The sequence below is a fragment of the Euprymna scolopes genome, chromosome 8 (genome assembly GCF_053919585.1).
Source record: "Euprymna scolopes isolate OS-2025 chromosome 8, ASM5391958v1, whole genome shotgun sequence".
In the NCBI taxonomy this organism is placed as follows: Eukaryota; Metazoa; Mollusca; class Cephalopoda; order Sepiida; family Sepiolidae; genus Euprymna; species Euprymna scolopes.
Genome location: NC_136489.1, coordinates 113,136,689 through 113,161,690, shown reverse-complemented (window position 1 = coordinate 113,161,690; position 25,002 = coordinate 113,136,689). Strand labels below are relative to the sequence as shown.

General features: G+C 35.2%; 1 protein-coding gene across 16 annotated transcripts in view; it reads right to left on the bottom strand.

The window, feature by feature from the left end:
* LOC145283711 (vitamin D3 receptor-like) overlaps positions 1-25,002 on the bottom strand; it is a 1,095,565-nt gene that overhangs the window by 318,613 nt on the left and 751,950 nt on the right. For 3 of the 16 annotated variants that reach the window (XM_080132742.1, XM_080132746.1, XM_080132739.1), the window contains exon 1: positions 11,477-11,869. The exons of 10 other annotated variants lie outside the window; for them this stretch is intronic. The gene's annotated coding sequence lies outside the window, so the exon portion shown is untranslated. Of the gene's footprint in view, positions 1-11,476; positions 11,870-25,002 lie in introns of those variants that run through there. 3 more of the 16 variants (XM_080132741.1, XM_080132745.1, XM_080132737.1) reach the window with 1 other exon arrangement.

The following is a 25,002-nucleotide window of genomic DNA, read 5'->3' as shown; positions in this document are numbered from 1 at the left end:
AGCACTTTCCCAACTGAACACGTCAATACCAAGAGCTTTAAGATTATCCTTAAAGTGCTTCCTCGGTTTATGTTGTGGACGCTTTCCTCGTGGAATTTCACCATAGAACAGGCGCTTTGGCAATCTATCGTCGTCCATCCTTGTCAGATGTCCAGCCCACCTCATCTGGTTGCGTATAATCAACTTCTCGATACAAGGTACATCAGCCCGCATGAGAACATCCACATCAGATATAAAAGTGTTCCACCTGATGCCCAGAATGTGTCTCAGGAATTTCTGGTGCACTCTCTCCATGACTTATGTGTCTACCATAAGTTGTCCAGGCCTCAGAAGCGTAAAGCAGGAATGGTAAAATACAAGATTGATAGACATTGATCTTTGTATGAATAGTTATACCCATCAGACCATACTTGCTTCTCTAAGCCACCAAAAGCCTTAGTGGCACGCTGTATCCTATAGTTGACTTCAGCATACAGGGTTCCATCTCTGGCGAGAGTACTACCCAAATACACAAATGTGTCAACCACGGCAAGTCTCTGGTTGTTGATAAAAATATTTGGTTCCACATCCAAACTACCGGGTGGAGGTGTGAACATGACCTTAGTTTTCTTAAGACTGATAGTAAACCCAAAAGACGCACAGGCCCCCGAAAACAGATCCATGATACACTGCATATCCCTCTCACCATGGGCCACGAGATCGGCGTCATCCGCATAAAGCAATTCACGAACCAGGTGCTGAAAGGTCTTTGTAGAAGCATGAAAACGACGAAGATCAAAGACCCTACCTGTGGTTCTGAAACGCAAATGAACACCTAGAGAACATTCCCTAAAGGCATATGATAACATAGTTGCAAAATGAATTGAAAAAAGTGTAGGTGCTAGGATATCACCCTGCTTCACACCATTGTCAACCGATATGGGTTCCAACAGGCATCCGTTGAAGTTCAGTCGAGCCTTCATATTAGTGTGGAGCTCCCTGAGTAATCTTATAAATTGAGGTGGGCATCCCAACCTCCCCAGAATTATCCATAGGGCACTTCTGTTCACCGTATCAAAAGCCTATGCAGGTATTTGGGTTGACACATTAAATACCTGCACCAGAGTCCTTCTCTTGCCCTGGTATTCGGGTATTAGTTTGACTCTCCCATGCTTTATTTCTTGGAGGGACAGTCTCTCCACATCGTCCTTGGTGGGTAGGAGGATGTCCCACACGGCGAAGCTCCTCTGGTACAGGTATAGTACCGGGATGTTAAGTTTGTGGAGGAGCCCCGCCATGTCTTCTTTGTTCATCCCCAGAAGGTGGTTTTCCCAACCTCCCCAGAATTATCCATAGGACACTTCTGTTCACCGCATCAAAAGCTTTAGTCAAATCAACAAAAACCTGATAAAGCGGAATGCAGTGTTCAGTACATTTCTCCTGCAACTGCCGAGCAGAGAAGATCATATCCGTGGTTCCTCTGCCCGGACAAAAGCCACTTTGGTTTTCTGGAATGACGGATGGACAAATATACTTTAACAATCTATTGAGTAGAACTCTGGAAAATACTTTGCCAACCGCTTCCAACAAACTTATCCCACGATAACTTCCACAGTCGGTCCTGGGCCCCTTTTCCTTGTACAGTGATATAAGAATTGCATCAACTCAATCCTGATGAACTGGAACACCCCTCCAGACATCAGTGATAAGATGAAGAATTTCATGAACAAGTTTATCAACCCCATGTAAGAGGACTTCCACAGGAATACCATCAAGCCCTGGAGCTCTCCCAACGTTCACTTCCTTGATTGCATCTCTAATTTCATTCTCAGATGGGAACACGGACATTTCATGGATAAGCTTCTGTTGTGATAAAAATTCATTGATGACGTCCTCATCAACATTAGAGGGGTTGTCAAAGAGATCAGAATAATGCTCGGTCCAACGAAGGAGAATTTTGTTAGGATCCTTATAAGGGCAATTCCATCACCTGAGAGTAGGGGAGATGTAGATAGTGTTTGAGGACCAAAAGCTTTTTCAAGCAAATGGTACATGCGTTTGAGGTCTTTACAATCAAAAACCATCTGGATTTGGTTGGCGAGTTTAGCCCACCACTGATTCTTCATTTGGCGTAGTCGCTTTTAGAGAATACCCTTGTTTGCTTTAAGTGACTGTCGGAGGGACTCTCGACCTTCATGAGAGGCAGACAACATCTTATGGTGCAACTCATTTTTAGCACTTAAGAGTTGAGCAATTTCAAATCATTATCATCAAACCAATCTTGATGTTTAGATTTTCGGAAGCCAAGAACATCTACACTTATTTCATAGACTGTATTTTTAAAATGCGCCCATGACCCATCAAAATCAGTAGAATTAACTACAGATCGAAGCTTTTCACGTACACTTGGATCAGCCAGCCTGGACACATCAACCCGCCTGGAAATCCCAACACCACCCAGCCTACACTTCCTCCTTATACAGACCTTTAACTTCCCGCGTACCAAAAAGTGATATGTGCCGCATTCAGCTCCACGCATAACACGCACACTACATACATCCCGCAAATCTGCCTTCCTAGAAATAATGTAATCAATCAAGTGACCTTGTTTTGAATGAGGATGGGTCCAGGTAAACCTATGGACCTCTTTGTGGCTGAAGAAAGTGTTACAGATAGCAAGGTCAAACTGAGTGTATAGATGGAGAAGATGCAGACCATTACTGTTGATCCTACCCACACCAAACCGGCCGAGTGAGTCCCAGGTGTGATGATCCTTGCCAACCCTTGCATTTAGATCACCCATGAGTAAGATCTTCTCAGATAATGGAATAGAGGAAATTGTACGACTGAGATCTTGGTAAAACGCCATGATGGTGTCTTCATCATGACCCATGGTAGGGGCATACACAGATAAAATCGTCATATACCTATTGTGTGCAAGAGGGAAGTGCATCATCATAATTCTGTCACTTACACAGATTGGCTGTTCAATCCTCTTCACCAAATCAGAACGCACTGCAAAGCCAATTCCACCCACTTGTCTCATCCCCGATGGTTTTCCTTTCCCAAAAAAGGTGTATCCCGAGCCCACTTCCACCAATTGATCTTCAGCACTCAGTCGTGTTTCAGACAATGCCGCAATATCTATGCTGTACCTAGCGAGCTCTCTTGCAACAATAGCTGTCCTATGCTCAGGTCTTTCACTATCCAGGACATCTAGCAAAGTTCTCACATTCCACGTAGCAACAGTTAGGTTATTCCTCTCCTGATAAAATTTTGACTTTCCTTGTTTATTATTTTTCTTCAACTTTATCCTGTTTCTCCTGCAAATATAGAGCAGCCACCGACCGCAGGAAGCCGACCAGCTAATAAAAGGGTAGACAATTTTTAGGTCACCTTTTCTAGACCCTTCCCAAATTCATGGGTGGGCAGTGTATCCCTAGAAAAGGCTGCTCAGCCGCCAGATCATCCACCGAAGTTGCTTCCACCCTGTAAGCGATTTAATCGACGATGTTAGATGAATCACTGACCGCCTATGTGCAGATTTGCAGCTATGCACTTCCAGCCCGCTAAGCCTGTGCACGTCGCCACTCGCCTATCGCCATAGGATTTTTTTTTTCTTCTTCGAAAGATATCTGCACATAAAAATCGCGACACAACATGCTTGTGCTACACATATTGTACCCTCTCGCACCCTACCACTGGTTGCACAGTGACAAACTGATATAGTGAGATGACTGAGCAGTGGCATAGTGTGCATGTTTTATTATCACAGAGTTTTAACCTCTCCGGCAGCTGGACATACACACACACATACACATAAGCAAGCAAACATGAATATGTATTTATATATCCCTAGTTCTCAACATATAGTAAACCTCCAGAACTTGAGAGGGAGGCTAACAGGTACTACACCTTGCCCAAGGGTGACCTGAAACTATGCAAAGCAGAGGCGTTCATCTCCCTGAGGTAGTAGGTAACCCGCATACCCAACATATATATATATACATATACATACATATATATATATATACATATATATATATACATATACATACATATATATATATATACATGCATACATATACATATGCATACATATACATACATATACATACATATACATACATATACATATATATATATATACATACATATATATATATATACATACATATATATATACATGCATATATATATATATATACATGCATATATATATATATATATACATGCATATATATATATATATATACATGCATATATATATATATATACATGCATATATATATATATATACATGCATATATATATATATATACATGCATATATATATATATACATGCATATATATATATATATATATATATATATACATATATTAAGGCAATCATGAAGGGAAGACGTATTCCTTCGGAATTCATTTTATATTAAAAAAGAAAAAAAAAAGACCGAGGAGAAAATGAAAATGGACAGCGACTAAAAACTAAAAGTAGGGAAATAAAGGAAAAAAAAAAATCAAAATGAGTCAATTGACATGTTTCGCCCTCAAAATTGGAATCGAGGGATTTATTTTTTAGTAATTTGTTTTCCTTAATAATAAAATCTAAAAAAGAGACGAGAGCAAGAGCAATTGTATGGGGATGAATTTTAGAGGTTGATCACGTTCAAACCCAACAAGCAGTCTTTTTGCTTACAAAGGGAAGGCTTCCTAAGGCGAACGTGAACAGTCTCCAAGACTTTTAGATGATATACGGAGTGAGCTCGACTCAATACAGAGAAAGAGTCGATGCTGAAGTTTGTTACACAATCCCGGTATTTAATAAAATGTTCCGTTATAGCGGATCTATATGTGTTGCTTACAGTGTTGGTAGGTAGGAATGTTCCATTCCTGATTTTGTTCGGTATATGTTGTTGTATGCGACTTTTCCAATTTTAAAGACGTTCGACCCACGTAGTCGGCACCGCAACCACATTTAAATGAATAAATGACATTACTAATATGATGAGGGGGTAGAACATCTTTTTTATTGGAAGCCATTAATGGTTTTGTATTATACACAACACAAACATTTGAAGCAAAATAACATCCTTCAACAGTTGAACTAATTTGTTTGGTTAATTTTTCAACCACGGCAATCGTATATAAACCGGACATTTATCCACTATATTGGGTTTTGTTCGTAAAAAATATGCTCTTTTCCTTTTAATGGTGGTTTCAATTCCATCTAAAGGATACCCATTATTGGACAAAGCATCTGTAATTGTATTTAATTCCTCATCCAATTTTTCTGGCGAGCAGATCATTAGGGCACGATGTGTTAATGTCCAGATTCAATTATATTTGCGCTTGTTAGAGCAGAATGAATCCCAGCGTGTATACAGCCCAGTGAATGTTGGTTTGCGATAAATCGATGTAAGGTAACTAGATAGAGTTTTCGTCACCAAAACATCGAGAAACGCCAGTGTGGAATTATCTTCACTTTCATACGTATACTTTAACGCTGGATGCATAGTGTTTAGTAACGAGAAACGGGGGGGGGGGGGTGTAAGTACTTTTTGACGGACCGTCTTTTTAAAAATCTACTAAAAATCAGGTAATTATCCAATCAATACGAAATTTTCAGCAATTATTAAGAGAAGAATGAACTTTATAACAGTGTACTTATTTTTCATAAACAATATTTATATATATATATATATATATATATTTTTTATATATATATACATATATATATATATATTTTTGCTTACAACCCTTGTTTTGAGGGGGTTCCAAATATGGTTAAAATAATCATCTGAAACTGAACAAAACATATTGTGTTGTTGTAAGGGACGGGATTATAGATTTAAAAAAAAAAAAAAACTTGTTTGCATACCTTATTTTGATGTCTGAATATCAGAACTTCGATTGTGTTTAATTATCCTGCTTTTGAGTTTTGAAGTGTGAAATTCGGTGAATATGTTAAGTAAAATAATTAATTTAAGTTAAGCAAAACAAAAAAAATTTTTTTTTTAATATTTATACGAAAAAAGCCATTTTAAAATCTTTGATAAATAAATTAACAATTTCTTTTTAGCGAGCCGAATAATGCATGACCATTATTAAACAGGGCATGCTTTGAAGAATCGATACAAAAATAATTGAAAAATATTGTGCCCTTTGTATTGAAAATATCATTTTTTCGATCCAATTTGGAAACATTTGCCGCCTTTCGACTACAGTGGACCAAACGCGCTGAAATAATTTGTTTTATTCTGCTTTAAATTCCCCCCCCCCCATTTTGGAGAGCCTAACCCCACACACATACACATTAAAAACCAAACTCATACAAATGGTCACCCATCTGTTACTGGCCAGCCTCAGCGTTAATAATACATTGGAATTTTCGTCACTGAAAAATAAGTTTTTTTGGGGCTTTTTGGTCTTCCGTAGTTTGCTTTTTATCAAGAACAAAGTTAAAGTTTGTAAGCAGAGTAATCAAATCGACTCGAAGTAACTGGTTGCCTATATGAATAAGTGGAATTATTTGAAATCCAGGTACTTATAATATTTGTGCATATTCTCATAGAAAATCACCCTACATCTTAGTTAAACAAGAAATAAACAAATTAATTCTTTCAAAAACCATTTTTTTTTTAAACTATTTATATACGTTTTTGTGCAAAACAAAAAACGCCAATTGTTAACTTTTGGGGAAAATTTAACATTTCAAATTTAATTAAAAATAGTAGAAAAGGTTTTACATTATTCTGCTTTCTATATGATAAAATTCAGGGTTTTATCTTTCTGGAAAAAAAAAAGTTACTCAGAAATAATGGATTTTAATAAATGTAATTTCGTTTTAAAAAACAACTTGATTTTTTGGCCATTTTTGGCAGTGCCTATGTTTACCTGATTAACCTAAATGAGGGCAAAACTCGAGTTTTTCATGTCAACTGAGCTGCGACGTTGTTTGACTGTTGAGTGGAAGATCGAATTTGTCGATAAAAATGGATGTGGATCGAGCAACGAAGGAGATAAGGGTAAGAATATTCTCCAGAGTTGTGGATGTGTGTTTTTGAACATGACGAAGCCAAGCTAACCAATATGCCCAGGACCAAAAACTAAAATAACGAAATCTGCCGAAGAAATCCCACATAAAAAGAACGAACTGTAAGTCCCCTCTCTCTCTCTCTCTCTCTCTCTCTCTCTCTCTCTCTCTCTCTCTCTCTCTCTCTCGTCATGAAATAATGTTTTGCCGTTTATGTTTATTGATATATTTTCCGCTCAGCATTTTGAGATATTATCGTAAGACCCCCATCTTCATGAATCGTTTTCTTTTGTTGTTTAATCTCACCTTCTTTTCTTTTCTCTTGTCTCCTCCTCCTAGTCTATTTTTGCAATAAGACTGATTTAAACTTTAATATTCATGTTTGCGTTCCGTTGCTTTCACTGTGCCGTTCATTCGTCCATTCCATATTTCGTTGTTCGGCGAAATATATCGAATCCAGAGAACCTTTTCTTTTTTTCCCCTTCTTTTTTTTCTTTCTTTCTTTTTTTTTTTTTTTTTTTGTTACGCGAGCGCCTTTACGTAGTCCCAACGTGGGGCGTGATCGTAACAACACACACACACACACACACACACACACACACACACACACACGCGCGCGCGCGCATTGCACTGTTTTGATATAAAACTATTTGAAATAATGCTTAACTATTCGTCATCAAAATCAAGATAAATTTTCATATTCGTTTTAATGTCCGTTTTATATGGTGGTATCTGTCAAACGGCTTTTATAAATGAACTTTTCTAGTATCAGCTTTTTTTTTTATCACTCCTCATCTCAAGATCATTCTCATCAATTCCTCTCACGTTTCCTTTGGACTGTCTCTATAAACTTATCCTGCTATCTCAATTGTTCTACATCTAACACAAGAACTCTCATCCATTGATGACAACGTTAGGTTTTTTAACTTTTTTTTCTTTTTTAATAATTATTTTACAGCTCCCTCACTTATTTGAATAGTTCATAAGTGTAAGAAGCAATGGTATTTCATTTCAATGGAGTAACAAGTTTCCCCAACACTCCAGCATACTCCCTTCCGTACTGTGTGTGTATGGGGGGGGGTATGTATATAATAAAAAAAAAAAAAAAGAGAAATAAGCCAGTATTTAGGTGATATTTTTAGTATTATTATTTTAGCATTTTTATAGGCGCGAACAGCTGGCAATAAAGTCAAGTCTTTTTTTTCTCTTAAACCTTCTGTATAATCTTTTAGTCGTGAGAGAAAAAGTTTTTTTTTGTTTTTTTTTTTATGTTTCTATTAGTCTAATGCTTTCATACTAGCAAGAAGCTAGTTACCAGAGCATGAATGGCATCATAGTTTCGTTTGGTCATGTGTATGGGTAAGAGAGAGAGAGAGAGAGAGAGAGAGAGAGAGGGAGATGGGGGTGGCGGGTAGTGTGTTTTGCTGGTGAATTTGGCATTCCTATTTTAGTATCAGTGATGCATTATGCAATGGCTACTGGTGTTGGCTGTAGAATCGGTGACGCAAGTTCCAGTTCTGCTTTTATATTCATTGATTAAACTGAGATGAATGTTTACAGTTGCAGGGTTGATGGCGAAGAAAATAGGAAAGTTTGAACAGAAAATGCTCCCCCCCTCTCTCTCTCTCTCATATATATATATATATATATATATATATATATATATATATATATTAAATGAAAATAAGGTCACGAACTCTGCCGGGGGTTTTGGAGACAGCCCTATAACCGGATATGTCCTGAAACTACATTAACCAAAGTATTAAGATAAGTATGTTTCAGTTTGAACAAAAGTGAAACAATAATATTGTGGTGTTTTCATTCAGTCGTTCATAGAATGAAAATATTTTTTAAGTACAACATAATCACATTGATACGCAGGTTCTCCGTTAGATCATCAAAGTTAAGCAACGTTGAACTTGGTCAGGTGACCATTTGAGAATACCAGTCACTGTATGTCGCCACCTCTCTGATGGAGTATGCTTGAGTATCAAGTAAACAGTATCTATGATGACATGCTACTCCTTGCTTACTGTTATGTCCTCGACAATCAGTCCGACATTGGTGTTTTTGCTGTTGAGCTGAGGTATCGCTCTGTTCAGTTCCAGGAGGTCCACCTTTCCAAGTTTCATTTTTTTTTCTCTTTGAGAAGAATTTAGTTTATTGTCAATCACATGAGGTGCCCCTACTGGAGAATACCGACCTGGGCTGCTCAAGCATTTTTTATAAAGCACATTGCACTTCATCTACTGTGCTGACTTTTCAACACCTCACCCATGACCTTGTGTCTAATCTCCTGCAGAAGAAGTAAATAAACTGTTTTGAAAGCATTCAAATGATAAAAAGAAATCTGCTAACCCAGAGATTGAGGGGAGGGGAATAATTATAACAATGGAAATAGAAGACAAGTTTAAAAAAAAAAAAAAAAAAAAAAAAAAAAAAAGGCAGCAACAGAATCACAGAAAACAATATAAAGTGTTTGATACTTATGCAGAAGAGGGAATACGTTATCCTCAGGATATTCCGAACAGATTACGTAAACTGTAAAAGGTGCCAAAATGCTTAGCCAATGAAATCGTAGCAGCCAAAAAATGGCAAACGTTATTTTTTGTTTATTAATTTTTTTTTACAATGTCTTGTTCACTAGGTAAAAAAAAAAACCCTTCAAGAGTCTTCAATCTGATAGGTCCTATTTTGTCAACTAAGCTCCAACCCCTGTCCCATCGCCGCAATGTTGCATCTGTGCCTGTTTTACAAATATTTTGGTACTCTTGCATAATTTGACCCGAATTCTCGTGAATTCCCGTCAATCATGGATCGGGCGGGTCCGGCAATCATCGGTGTCAGCCGACCGTTATTCAAATGTTGAAACGCTAACTCGACTTTTTATTTTATTTATTTAATTTTTTTCTGTTATGTTTTTAGTAATTTTTAAGGTGATATTAAGGGGGAGGGGCGAATGTGACTGTTTATTTTCTGATTAGTTATTTATTATTATCATTTTTTTTTAAATTGAATTTTTGGGAGTTTGATTAGCCAAAGAAAAAACGCTAATCTAAATGGAAGCAGACGACATTCGAATTGGAAGAAAGCGACTAAACCAATAACAAAAAAAGAAAGAAAAAAAAAAAGAAAAGCTGACAAACAAATATATTTTCAAACTCGCCAAACAGAAAAATGACAGGCAAGAAAATAAATCTATACATGTTAGAAAAAGAAATGAAAACATCGATGCAGACAATCTCATATTGTCAGGAGAAGAAATTGCTGTCCCCCCAAAATAGGGTGCAAATGTTTGTTTAAAAAAAGATCGTGTGTAAAGGATGGTTTCTCCTGGAGATGTACAAATGAACAGTGCCACCAAAAGAACTTGACTGAACAACAAGTCTTGAAAATAAAAAAATAAAAACAAGAAAAAATACGGTTAAAAAGAAGAAACGAAAACAAACAAACAAAAAACTTGTACTTACACCTAACAAATCTTTTCTTGGAGAAAAAAAAACAAAACTTTCTGTTGATAAATATTTTGCAAAAAAAAATTAAAAAATACTAAAATGAAATAAACATATTTTCACTTTTCAAGGTAGTTTTTTTTTATTTTTTTTTTTTTTATTATTGATTATTTGTATTTTTTCCGTTTTTTTTTTTTTGTTTTTTTTCATTAGTCTGCGTCTGTTACGACGCTCGGCTGACCTGACACCGATAATTGCCGGTCTCGCCCGATCCATGCTTGACGGGAATTCACGAGAATTCGGGTCAAATTATGCAAGTGTACCAAATGACATGTGCTCTGATGAACTTGTTACACTTGTGTCCCCTTGAGGTACATATCCCCGACAAACTTGCTTAGCAATAAAATCACACCTCTTTTGAAATCCCTAAATGCCAGAAAGCTTTCTACTCTAATAGTTTCTTCCCTCGAACATCTAGACTTTGGAATTCCCTTTCTGCTACCTGCTTCCCTGACTGTACTGATATGCAGAAGTTTAAATGTAATGTAAACCAATATCTTGTTAATCTTTCCTAGGCATGCTCCCAAATAGTGGCCCCTTATGTCCAAGTGCCTTGTTAGGGGTGAACATGAGTAAAAAAAAAAAAAAAAAAAACCCTCTCTCCCCAAGTTAATAATGGCTTTCTAAATAACATTTTAGCATAGTCTGTAAACTGCACAAGTACCCCTTTTTTGTTACATTGAACTGTTTTTGATTGTTTTGCCCTTAATTTTAATTGTTTACTAGCATTCTAAACATTAGCTTTTGTTTTTAAAAAGAAAGTTTTAGTTTGGCATCTTCTGGCGGTTTATGTAACCTGTTTGGCATATGCCGACTATAAGGTTGTCTGCATAAGTACAGTATGTTTTTTTGTTTTTTGTTGTTTTTTTTTTTTTTTTTCATGCAGATACCAAGCAAAGGAAATAACCATTAAATGGAAAATGACCAAACAAGTTTCATAATTTCTCATACCATCATAACATACCGTCGGGTTTGTTAGCACAGAGATAAAGATGACGAACTCCAACGATCATAGCTGCGATTTCGAATCTTGGCGTGTATATGCTGGCTGTGTACTAATAAACTATCTATGACCAAAACTCGTTTGTTTGTAATTAATTTGTTTGTCTCCATGCACAATGGATGACATCATTCACTAAAACAGGTTAAAGACATCAGAAAATTTCTTTTATGATGTCATAGTGGCAAAAAACAATCCATTAAACTAGTACATGTGGGCAGTGACACACATGCACACACACATTATGTGCGTGCGTGCATGTGTGTGTGTGTGTGTGATCCACAGACAAACTGTTTCGCAAGCCAGGATTGAAATTTGACCGCCTAGACGACAGTCAATACTTCTAACCGTATTGCTATTTGGCTGCTGCTAAGATAGATATGCGAAATTACAATGATTAAACATTTTCCAAACGCCTAAGCTATATATATATATATATATATATATATATATATATATATATATATATATATATATATATATATAAACATTAGAAAGACTATGCAGATTAACCAACGTTTCAATGTAAATGTGTCTCATTAATTTATTAGTAATTATAATTAGTATTTAGGTCGATCTGCATAGGGCCATAATTAGATCATTGTGCATATAAAATTTATAAAATTTTATTAATAAATGCTTTACCCCACGCTCCTACGTATTTAACTTTTGAAAGAAAAAAAAATGTTTTTTTATTCATGTTATCAATACATTTGAACTTATATATATAATTCTAAACCTCAAATGAGCTTGTAACATCCGGTTTACGACTTCCGGTTGAGCATGTGTACATAAACAAATAATCAACGCGACAATAAAACATTATTTTACTGCGTACGTTTTCAACGTCCCAATCGTTTTTTTTTTCGCGTTTAAATTATCCAAATAAACAATTGGTAATACTTACTGCATTTTCTTTACATCGTTAATTTCCGTAGTATGTTTAAATATCTTAACGCAAATTTTCTTTAAAAAATCTATTTTAACCCGTTGACAACCATAAGAGCATTTTACAACAGCGATTTGAGAAAATTTTATTGTTGGTATTGTTTTCTGTTGTAGATCTGTGCTAGAGTTTACAAATGAAAGAACCCACAAGTAGTGTAAAGTGTATAAATATAATATGTATTTATCAAAGAATACAGGAGCCACTAAAATGGTATGAGAGGAACGTGTTCGTAGCATGCGGTTAAACATGGTATGAATGTCTCCATTTAGTCTCTGAAACCAGTGGTATTCATAGGACTGGTTGATTCGACTTAGTTCTGAAATAGGGGTGATTTGTACCCCACAACAATAATATTAGTACCATTTACGACAACAAAATTTGCTGATAAATCGGTATTAGAAAACTTATTAATCAGCCGATGAATAGGTTTAATAATTTATTTAATAAATTTGATAATCGGTACATCCTTACTATATACCAAATTACAAGTCTGTAGATCAAAAAGCCGTTGAGTATTTGAGAATTATAGTCACACACACACATTTATATAGATATGCACATATATTTTTATTCAAAATCATTCATCTTGAGAAAGTCTTTGAATAAAGACGAAACGTCAATGAACATAATTTTTAGATTTCTTTTTTATTCATCAGATGTGTGTCACCTGCAAGAACATGTAGATAAGAGTTGAGCAATAATCAGTTCCTAATGACAATCTTTTTCATTGGTCGACGATCCAATGCTCAGCACAGGGATACTAAAAACACAGTTACAAATTACTTTAGGCTTCTACCCTCCAGTCATAACTGACAAAAAGAGAGCAAGCTACATTTGTGGATTGAATAAAGAGATCATGGAGAAATTCTACAAAGCATCCCCCCCACCCCGCGTTTAACGAGATACACTCGAAGAAGGTCAGAGATTACATCAGCCGAAACATTTTTGGAAATGACATTCCAGATGAAAATATTATCCCAATAATAAAACGCAAATAATTAAATGAGAGTCGTGATAATTCAAATTCTCTTGGAAATTAAAAGAAATAAAATTTCTATTAATGCGTCTCTTGCAACTTTAGATTTTGGAACATGTGGTGCACATTCATGTCTGCATGCAGTATCCCACCTACCACAAACAAAGACATCTGTTTGTTTCGTTTCAATCATAATATTACATTCAACTGGCGTTTTGGAAGCCAATTAATTAGATAATGTATCTACTTAGGAATTAATGAGCGCTAGTATATTTATATTTCAAATGAAATACTTCCACATAAATAATAGTATGAAATTACAACATAAAAAGTTATGTGTCGTTTATTATTTGAAGCCTACACATAATATCACATCAGATCATGGCATTTGAGTTTTAATACAGCATTAAAAATTAGCCAATCAGCAAGCATAGACGACATTATTAATAGGAAAAGCATTAATCATACCATGGAAGTGTTGTAATATAGTGCTTACGTTTGAATCATAATTGTCTTTGTTTCTAGTGGCGTTGGTTATTTTGGCTTTTGGGACATATTTTCGTTTGTGTCTGGAAAACTTGTTCAGTGTTCACTATCTTTGGCAAGCATCAGCATATCTGCAGATACCGACACACCCAGGGGCATGCTAGAACGTATCAATAAATTCCTTTGCAGAGAGACCAAAAACACAGGAGGTCTGTAGGCTTTCTAATTCTCGTTTTAATTTTAGTTCAGTAAAAAACCAAAGTTAGTTCAGTAAGAAACCCTTTCTGAAATGAATACTTGATTTCTCTATGACATACATAGATATCCAAGTGTCCAATCAAGATTATCCACTACCTCTCAAACGTTGAATTTGTAATAAATTGAAGAACACTAATTTTCCTTTCCTTTAACCCGTAAACTCTGTTATAGTATATCTGTATTTCATCTCTTGGTTTTAACAAATTCCAGGACAAGAAGTCTGGTGGGGTATCCAACTAAGTGCTATTATTAACATCACTAGGAGAAAGTGCACCATCTATATATAAAAGCGAACATGTGTGTGTGTGTGTGTGTGTGTGTGTGTGTGCATTTTTTTTTTTGTATGTCCGCCAAAGGTTTTGGGGGGGGGAGTGGGGGGCTTGGAGGGGTCACTAAATCTTACAACTTTTATATACTGTCTACATTATAATATGTCTGATTTACGAAACGAGGTCGTTTGAATCTTTTTATTATGTTACAAAATTTGTGCTGTGATTTCATTTTCTCTACTACTATGGCGTGATGTTTGACCCAGAAAACCACATGTTGACATTCGTTTAACCACCTGCTTTTCCAAACGTTTAATTTCACCCTTCCTCACTTCTCTGCCCGCGTAACGTTGTGGTAAGTTGTCAGGCTATTCGCCTCAAGGCTTTGGGTTCGAGCCTACCTCCCTACCAAAGTTTTTTTTTTCTCTTTTACACCCGGGCAACGCTGGGCACCCCTGCTAGTCTATCATATAAATCTCACCTGATGTTTACATGTATGTATGTATGTATGTTTACCTAAAACTTTTGACAGAGGCAACGGATTTTCACAAGATCGCTATCGTTTTGAAGCCAACCCTTCGAACGACAAATATCGAAAAATTGGCTAAAAACATTAATTCCTTCACTCTTAACTAGGAACTTTTCTACACGGAAGGGTTGCTTTTTTCAACGATATTTTCGAAGGTCATCCCCTCTTTTCGACTAACTAGCCTTAATTTAAACCTTCGGCACTTCCGGTTTGGCGATGGACGCGACGGCAAGGGCATCACATTTTTTTTTTTTTACATGTTCTTTTCCTCCTTGGTGGCTTGCCTGCCTACTACAACTTTTTTTTTTGCTCAACACACACCTCTAAACACTTGGGCAACACTGGGGATTCTGGCGTTTTGGAAGCCAATTAATTAGATAATGTATCTACTTAAAAATTAATGAGAGCAAGTATATTTATATTGCAGATGAAATACTTCCACATAAATATGTAAGTCAATCTATAGTCATGTCGAGGAGATCTTGGGCTTTGAATATTTTTATTTTGAATATTTAGTCAGGGTTTACTTGTTGGGTAAAGTATCCTCATATCAGGTTTTGATGACAAACCCTTGTACAGAGAGATCGAAGACACCTCAGAATGGTGTCTAGTAGGTAATTCAAATATACATACATACATGTATTTATATGCAGATAGTCAGTTTATTATATAAACATTATTGGTTACACATGTGCATACATGTTCCAGTGGAATCCTAATTCAAAGAGACGACTTCATCAGACCAAAAAAATCTGAGATTAAAACGAGTCAAGACTACATTCTATTTTTTTATGAAATATATTTGGGTATGGTTTACTGAAGTATATACCTCACTTTCTTACAGAGCGTAAATCACACTCGAATATATTTCGTAAAAATAAACGAATGTGGTTTTCACTCTTGTTTCAATATCGCCCCTTTTTTAGTCTGATGTAGTGGTATCATTGAATTGGGATTCCACTGAAACATGTATGCACATACTGTACATTCTTAACCATTATCCTCGAGTCGTCTCTGGGCCTTGATAAGTGGTTATGCCTATATAAAAAAATGTAGCGAATAATGTTTGTATAATAAACAGACTATATACCATCTCTGTTCTCCATTGAGCACTCTTTAATAATCACGCAGGTTTCATTTGATTTACATCTAGGAAACCAATCTATACAACAATTATACATATATATATGTATGTGTGTCTTCTATGAACTTTTTTTTCTTGTTATAGCATTATATTGCCATACATTTTTTCTATATAAGAAAAGAATTTCTCAATTTTTTTAAGAGTCTATGCACAAAGAGTCGGTATTGACATAATAATAACTGTTTTTTTTTTTTTTTTTTTTTTTGCATAACAAGAGATCTGTAAAAAATGTACCAAACTGTTTTAACATGCTGGAGGTGTTTTACACGAAAAATAAATATTTTGATCTTGAAATGTAACCATCCTGTAATTACGTAATACATGCTTTGTGATTATATTCAACATACATTGAGCTTCTAAACAAAAAAAGATTGGTATACACAAAGAGTGAAATATAATTGAAAAAAACGTATTTTACCAAAACAACATAACAAATAAATGACAAAAGTTTATATTGCAAATTTCAAGATGTTGACCATCTTACCATTAGTTCCTTTAAGTAGGCATAATTCTTGACAGCACCTGTTTCGTGGCACAAAACTACTTAATTATTATATCAATCAATGAATCTATTCTGCCCTTAACTCATCAGAGGAAAAAAATGCAATTGTCAATCTTAAAAGAAAATAAATCATGATTACAAAATCCAAAAATTGCAAGAGAGAAGTAACAATTCCCTTTTTTTCTTCATTTTATTATGCCATTTAGCTAAGATGGCATAATAAAATGAAGAAAAAAAAATTGCCACGGGGGGGGGGGGCGTCTTTTTATATTCTGCCACCTTGAACCCCGATATCACGTAAATTTGTGTTTATCTTCTTATTTTTGTATTATTTTTTTTTTGTATTGAACACGTTCCAGGTTCAAGTGTCTGTGTTTCTCTACAAAGGGCACACACCAACCGTGGGCGCTTATTATTGTGGTTCTCCACATCGTTATTACAGTAATCCTATTTTAGTTCCCTTTGTGAAAAACTTTCTATACCTTTGTTCTGCTGATAAACTTACTTCCTCTTTTCTTGTTGTATTTTTTTTTTTTTTTTGGAACACAGAAAGAGAGGACACGACCTGAAGTTGTTTCATCGCAGATTTTGGTTAAACCGACGTAAAGCCGCATTTTCCATCCGCATATCGGCTACCTGGAATAGACTGCCACTTGAGATTGTCACCGCACCAACAAGGGGTCAGTTCAAGACGAGGTTGGGCAAGTGCTGGTCAACTGTATTTCCGATTGTCTAAATTAGCAGCGCCGCTCCACTCTCCTCCCCCTTTGTTCGCTTTCCTTTTTACCCCCTCTCTTCCCACGCCCTTTTTAACGGTGACAAAACATGCAACGTTTAACCTATGCTGAATAAATTGAATTCAATTTCAAATTGAACTGAAATTACCCCCCCCCTTTTTTTTTATTCATAAACGTTCTCTTTTTTTTTTTTTTTTAATATATTCTGCGTATTTTTCTTTTCTTTTTCTTTACTTATTATTTTAAAGATTAATTGAATGAGGAGGTTTGGCAGAAGAGTACTTTACAGGTAAATTCCCGTATCCGCTAACATTCATATATTTTTCTATTTAACTAACAAAAATACGCGAGCGGAGTGACCATCTTTTTGCTAGCCTGGGTGAAACGATATAATGCAGAACAAACATATATTGAAATGACCTACTGTCAAAGGAGAATGTAATAAGTGACAGGGTGGTATCATGACGAACGTACCATTCATCCAAAAAGGAGGATGGTATTATGAAAACAGTACACTTCCTACACCATGGAAAAATAATGTAATCCCATCAGGATGGTATAATGAGAAACAAACATAAACTATACTACCCATCAAAGAGGAGGTAATGCCTGAGAGGAATGCATCATTGCGGATGAAAATATTCTACACAGTGCACTACCCCCACTGAAGAGGAAGATAAAGCCTGGGAGGATTCTACCTCCATACCTCAAAAAGGAGGTAATACTTAGTTGGTTGATTGGTTGTTTTTGTTTTACGGCATATCAACTCTTTTCAGTTTATTTAATGCCGAATCCAAAGATTTTTAAGAAAAAAATTTTAATAGAATATATTTTTTGTTTTCAAGTCGATTTCTATTTGACCCATAGTTGGAACCCGAACAGGTACTACCACTCCAGGTCAGAGTGGACCTGGGAGCAATGGCAATTAAAGGGTGGTTCCACACTCTCCAAAGCCTACAAGCTGGGGTCTCACCACTGGATATAGTTTAAGGTCATATCCAGGACCGGTAATACTTGGGAGGATGGCATTATGGTGAACATATATTATTTCTAACTATACTACACTTTGCTCTTAGCCAAAAGGCCAAGGAAGATGTTTAGTCTTGTCATACACGTAGAAAATGTTGGTTCCTTTTAGTTTGTCTTTTAGATTCTCTCTACTTTCTCGAATAATACACTGGAGGAAAAAAAGATGAAGATAAAAAAAAAAGACGAGGAAACAAGCCAACCTCATAATTATTTCAGCTAAGCGTTGCTAAGAAACAACTTAGAATATAGATAAAAAAAAAACTGCGAAAATGTTGAAATGAGAGATGTCAGCAATTTGTAGCATACAGGGCTATATTAAAAAGCATTGAATTCAGAATATGCAGGAATAGGAGAGGTGACAACATAAAAAAATGCGGGGAGAGATCCTTGCCACATGTTTTTGAATGAAGTGTGGGAAATTAGGGAGAAACAAAAAGAAAAACGTGAATAAAGAAAATAAATGTCAAAAACTTAATGACAAAAGAGAAAACGGCAAGTGAAAAAAAAAGTGGGAAAGAAGTCGTTAAAAAGGAAGTTAATGAGTGAGAGAAGACAAGAAACAAAAAAAAAGGTAAAAGAGAGATAGAGATGAAGAAAGAATATAAAAAAGAGAATAGGAGAAAGAAGAGAGGAAATACAGAAGTAAAATGAGAAAGAAATGGAAGAGGACAGATAGAAGGGAAAAGAGAAAAGTACGAAATAAAGAGAGAGAGAGAGAGAGAGACGAAGAGAGAAGGGGGGAGAGAGTGAGAAACGAAGAGAGAAGGGGGAAGAGAGAGAGTGAGAAACGAAGAGAGAAGGGGGAAGAGAGAGAGTGAGAAACGAAGAGAGAAGGGGGAAGAGAGAGAGTGAGAAACGAAGAGAGAAGGGGGAAGAGAGAGAGTGAGAAACGAAGAGAGAAGGGGGAAGAGAGAGAGTGAGAAACGAAGAGAGAAGGGGAGAGAGAGAGTGAGAAACGAAGAGAGAAGGGGAGAGAGAGAGTGAGAAACGAAGAGAGAAGGGGAGAGAGAGAGTGAGAAACGAAGAGAGAAGGGGAGAGAGAGAGTGAGAAACGAAGAGAGAAGGGGAGAGAGAGAGTGAGAAACGAAGAGAGAAGGGGAGAGAGAGTGAGAAACGAAGAGAGAAGGGGAGAGAGAGTGAGAAACGAAGAGAGAAGGGGAGAGAGAGTGAGAAACGAAGAGAGAAGGGGAGAGAGAGTGAGAAACGAAGAGAGAAGGGGAGAGAGAGTGAGAAACGAAGAGAGAAGGGGAGAGAGAGTGAGAAACGAAGAGAGAAGGGGAAAGAGAGTGAGAAACGAAGAGAGAAGGGGGAGAGAGTGAGAAACGAAGAGAGAAGGGGGGAGAGAGTAAGAAACGAAGAGAGAAGGGGGGAGAGAGTGAGAAACGAAGAGAGAAGGAGGGAGAGAGTGAGAAACGAAGAGAGAAGGGGAGAGAGAGTGAGAAACGAAGAGAGAAGGGGAGAGAGAGTGAGAAACGAAGAGAGAAGGGGAGAGAGAGTGAGAAACGAAGAGAGAAGGGGAGAGAGAGTGAGAAACGAAGAGAGAAGGGGAGAGAGAGTGAGAAACGAAGAGAGAAGGGGGAAGAGAGAGAGTGAGAAACGAAGAGAGAAGGGGGAAGAGAGAGAGTGAGAAACGAAGAGAGAAGGGGGAAGAGAGAGAGTGAGAAACGAAGAGAGAAGGGGGAAGAGAGAGAGTGAGAAACGAAGAGAGAAGGAGAGAGAGAGGACGAAACGAAGAGAGAAGGAGAGAGAGGACGAAACGAAGAGAGAAGGAGAGAGAGGACGAAACGAAGAGAGAAGGAGAGAGAGGACGAAACGAAGAGAGAAGGAGAGAGAGGACGAAACGAAGAGAGAAGGGGAGAGAGGACGAAACGAAGAGAGAAGGGGAGAGAGGACGAAATGAAGAGAGAAGTGGAGAGAAAAAAATGAAAAGAAAAAGAGGGAGAAATGAATGGAATGAAAAGGAGGAAGAGAAAGGATTACATGAAGAGAGAGGGATAAAAAGGAAGAGAAAGAAGCGGGAAGAAATGGCTAAAGAAAAACAAAAGAAAGTTAGGAACAAAGTAAAGCAAGAACAATAAAAAAAAAAAAAAAGTTAAAAAAAAAAAGTAAAATGTCACCAAAATAGAAATAGATGAAGACAAAAAAAAGAAGAAAAAAGAATAGTTTTTTTTTGTTTTTAAATCCCAGTTGTAAATAATCTTTTATTGAAGAAAATAATCAAGCGGAATTTTGTAAACTTGATTTATTATTTAGTAAGATAAGCAAATCACATTAATAACACATTAGACTGAAAGTTTTGCCTTTTGCAACCTCTGTTCACATATCATTTTATAAATGTTATTACTATCGTTTCAGTTTGTGACTAAAGAATCTAAAAATATCCACGATGGAACAAGAAAGAATGATACTTCATCCCATAAAACAGATAAAGAGGAGGAGAAACAAGAAAAGGACAGATAACCTTGCCGACAAATAGAGTTGCGAAAAAAAAAAAAAAAAAATTGCAGATTTTTTTTTTTTTTTGTCATACTTTTTTTTTTTTTTTTTTTTTTCGGCCATAAAGTTCCATTTTGTAACCGTGTTTTGGAACACATTTGGAAATGTATACTTTTTTAATTATTTACTTGGAAGGATTTCATAATCACCACCTCCCTTCGTCTCGTAACTTTCTTTTTTAGAAACAATTTATCATCCTGTAATCTCTGGAGTTTCGAGGAAGACAAAGCAAAGAATGGTTTCAAATGGAAGTCTTTGAAAAGAAACGAAAAATAGATAATAGATAAAGTCTTTGGGAATGTAAGACGTTACTCAATGGAAAGGATATAGACCAAAGCATGGTGTGCTATGTCAAATATTTTTGGTGCAACTGGATACTATTTCTTTAACCGTTTGAAAAAATATTACCAAAAACTAAAAACGAAACAATTTCACGTTAAAGTGATGGTCTTCATATTATATTACATTATTTCTATTTACCCGGAATTGCCCGGGATTCATTTATTGCGCATTTTAAATTAAAATAAAAATTTTAAAATAAAATTAAAATACAAATAGGCAAGACACTAAGTAAAATCTCTTACTAATGAAGATGTGTTGTGAAGATTTATCTGAAACTATATTATTACCCCAATGAAAAATGAATGAAAAATAAAAAATGAATAAAAAAATAAAGCTGAAAGAAAGTAAATGAAGGAAACGCTGACGGAAAGTAAATGAAGGAAAAACTGACGGAAAGTAAATGAAGGAAAAAATGACGGAAAGTAAATGAAGGAAAAAATGAAGAAAAAAATGACGGAAAGTAAATGAAGGAAAAAAAATGACGGAAAGTAAATGAAGGAAAGAAAATGACGGAAAGTAAATGAAGGAAAGAAAATGACGGAAAGTAAATGAAGGAAAGAAAATGACGGAAAGTATATGAAGGAAAAAAAATGACGGAAAGTATATGAAGGAAAAAAAATGACGGAAAGTATATGAAGGAAAAAAAATGACGGAAAGTATATGAAGGAAAAAATGATGGAAAGTAAATGAAGGAAAAATGATGGAAAGTAAATGAAAGAAGAAATAACGGAATATAAATGGAGGAAAAAAATGACGGAAAATAAATGAAGGAAAAAAATGACGGAGAATAAATGAAGGAAAAAAATGACGGAGAATAAATGAAGGAAAAAAATGACGGAGAATAAATGAAGGAAAAAAATGACGGAGAATAAATGAAGGGAAAAAATGACGGAGAATAAATGAAGGGAAAAAATGACGGAGAATAAATGAAGGAAAAAAATGACGGAGAATAAATGAAGGAAAAAAATGACGGAGAATAAATGAAGGAAAAAAATGACGGAGAATAAATGAAGGAAAAAAATGACGGAGAATAAATAAAGGAAAAAAATGACGGAGAATAAATGAAGGAAAAAAATGACGGAGAATAAATGAAGGAAAAAAATGACGGAGAATAAATGAAGGAAAAAAATGACGGAGAATAAATGAAGGAAAAAAATGACGGAGAATAAATGAAGGAAAAAAATGACGGAGAATAAATAAAGGAAAAAAATGACGGAGAATAAATGAAGGAAAAAAATGACGGAGAATAAATGAAGGAAAAAATGACGAAAAGTAAATGAAGGAAAAAATGACGAAAAGTAAATGAAGGAAAAAATGACGAAAAGTAAATGAAGGAAAAAATGATGGAAAGTAAATTAAGGAAAAAATGATGGAAAGTAAATGAAGGAAAAAATGATGGAAAGTAAATGAAGGAAAAAACGACGGAAAGTTAATGAAGAAAAAATGATGGAAAGTAAATGAAGGAAAAAATGATGGAAAGTAAATGAAGGAAAAAATGATGGAAAGTAAATGAAGGAAAAAATGATGGAAAGTAAATGAAGGAAAAAATGACGGAAAGTAAATGAAGGAAAAAATGAAGGAATGTAAATGAAGGAAAAAATGATGGAAAGTAAATGAAGGAAAAAATTATGGAAAGTAAATGAAGGAAAAAATGATGGAAAGTAAATGAAGGAAAAAATTATGGAAAGTAAATGAAGGAAAAAATGATGGAAAGTAAATGAAGGAAAAATGATGGAAAGTAAATGAAGGAAAAATGATGGAAAGTAAATGAAGGAAAAATGATGGAAAGTAAATGAAGGAGAAATGATGGAAAGTAAATGAAGGAGAAATGATGGAAAGTAAATGAAGGAGAAATGATGGAAAGTAAATGAAGGAAAAAATTATGGAAAGTAAATGAAGGAAAAAATTATGGAAAGTAAATGAAGGAAAAATTATGGAAAGTAAATGAAGGAAAAAATTATGGAAAGTAAATGAAGGAAAAAATGAAAGTAAAAATGAAGGAATGTAAATGAAAGAAAAAAAAGGAAAAAATGATGGAAAATAAATGAAGGTAAAAATGAAGGAATGTAAATAAAAGAAAAAATGACGGAAAGTAAATGAAGGAAAAAATGATGGAAAGTAAATGAAGGAAAAAATGATGGAAAGTAAATGAAGAAAAAATGACGGAAAGTAAATGAAGAAAAAATGATGGAAAGTAAATGAAGAAAAAATGATGGAAAGTAAATGAAGGAAAAAACGATGGAAAGTAAATGAAGGAAAAAATGATGGAAATTATATGAAGGAAAAAAATGACGGAAAGTTTAGCATGCGAATACCATTAATCCAGAATATAGAAATGGTCAGAGCTCAGCCAATCATAATGCCAGCCATGACCGAGTAGAAGTGTTTTATATTATTCTTAGTTATCATTGACTGTAGTATAGTAGTTAGAATAATTTATTTTGTACAACTACTTACATTGTTGTTTTAATTAAGTGATAAAAGCTTTAGTTATTAAACATGGATGAATTTGCTATGATACAAGCAGATAACTTACTTATACATTTAATTCATTCATCCTGTAAACATTGTACACATGTTTTTCTTTAAAACAAATAAAATAAGTAAAAAGGAACTCTTTACCAGGAATAATACGGTGTTATTTTTAATTTTGTGTTGGTACATCTTTTTGATTACTTCATCAAAAAATAGCTGACTCAACATCATTATCGACAAAGGCTTTCTTCTTTTTCATCGTAGCATACATTACACCATCAAAAAATAAAATAACAATTAAAACGCAATCAATTTTAGATTTAAAAAATTAAAATTAAAATCATAGAGAGAAATAAGCGTTGCAAAAAAGGAATTCAATTAAGGGCAAGGAGCATAACCGATTTCTTATTCTTCACAAGCACAGGTATGTTTTGTTTTAAACATGTTATTTAATTATAACGTATTATAACAGATCTTTATTTTTTTAGACTCAATTATAGAAAATGGGTTTTCTTTTATTTGTTTATCAGTTTTACAGAATTAACACAGTTAATTTAAATAAATCTAAAAAAAAAAAAAAAATTAAAAATAACGAGCTTCAACAACAAGTTGTGTTATTTTTATGCTTCGTTGCCTCTTCACAATTGTAAACAAATATTAAAGTATCATTATCTCCGCATTGGGAGGTAACTGTGGTCCAGTGGTTAACGACACAGACTGACGAACTGGGTGCCCCAAATTCGAATCCAGTTCCTTTCCCAAAAGTCACTTTCACTTAGGATGTTGGCAAACTTCATGCAGTCCCTCCCGTAAGTAATTAATATCTTTCTAGAAATAATTCTGAATAGAAAAATATCAGGGAAACCAATGCCAACAATAAAATCTTTGGAGTCATACGATACTAGCCTGGGTGCCCGGCATTGACCGAGTGTTTGGAGGCGTATGTTGAGCAAAAAAAAAAAAAAGTGGTAGTAGTCAGGCAAGTTCGAACCCGTACTGTGAAGGAGGAAAAGAATATGGGGAAAAAAAACAAAGAAAAAAAAATGCCGTCTTTGCCGTTGCATTCATCAGCAAACCGGAAGTGGCGAAGGTTTAAATTAAGGCTAGTCAATCAAAAAGAGGGGATGACTTTCGAAAATATCGGCAAAAAAGCGACCCCTCCTGACCTGAGGGTGAACGAATTAATGTTTTTAGCTAATTTTTCAATATTTGTCGTCTGAAGGATCGAGCTTTAAAACGATATCGATCTCGTGAAAATCCGCGCCTCTGTCGAAAGTTTTGGGCA